Genomic DNA, 895 nt, shown 5'->3' on the forward strand with positions numbered 1-895 from the left:
AGGATCAAGAATGATCCGGAGGTGTCAATAAAGACAGTAAAGATCTGGAAAAAAAAATTGATGTCGATCATAAGGGATCGGGGACTGGTTAGGATCAGGGAGTGATCCGAGGGAAACAACTGTAAGGATCAAGAAGAGATTAAGTTCCTAGTACTCGGAGTTAGGCCATGCTAAGGAACACTGGAGTGCGAGAATCAAACAGTCAAGCCAGGATTGGACTGAGACTGGTTGGAACTGAGTTCCGGAAGGACTAAAACTGAGTCAATAAGTGACTGTGATCGGGTAAGGTTTAAACTGGAAAGCTTAAATAAGATAGTGAGTTAACACTTCGAGAATTGAGGTAAACTGGTCAGACACTGTTGGGAGTCTAGCGTTCTCGCCAAAGTGTGTGTCCAAACTCCAAGAGATTCCTCGGAAGTAAGGACTACTATGCTTAGTGAGTTGGTGCACTGAACCGAGTCTGTTGAGATTTAAAAAAATGGTAAAGAGACCGGATTGAATAGTTGATATCTGAGATCAACTCCAAGCGTGATTGTGATCAGAAAGTCTGGGACACAGTAATGGTCGAGTGACCGAAAGCCTGAGAATTGTGTCAAGGCATGAGTGCCGTTTGATTGGGATTTATTCCAAGTGGAGGAGACTGTTCTGATTGGTTAGAACAAAGTTCTATTGACTACTGAACTCGAGGACGAGTTCATTCCAAGTGGGGGAGACTTGTAACATCCCCATCCCGCAGTCTGAACTGGATCAGTCCAAGGCCGGACTGATCAGACGGGACAGACATGTTGGACATGTCATCTGGATAGTACTGGTCCGGTTAAGATGATAATGTCTGTCCGAACATAGTAGATGAGCTAGTCGGACTAAGCTGGACGGATTCAGACAAGACAGCTGG

The sequence above is a fragment of the Brassica oleracea genome, chromosome C5 (assembly GCF_000695525.1).
Source record: "Brassica oleracea var. oleracea cultivar TO1000 chromosome C5, BOL, whole genome shotgun sequence".
In the NCBI taxonomy this organism is placed as follows: Eukaryota; Viridiplantae; Streptophyta; class Magnoliopsida; order Brassicales; family Brassicaceae; genus Brassica; species Brassica oleracea.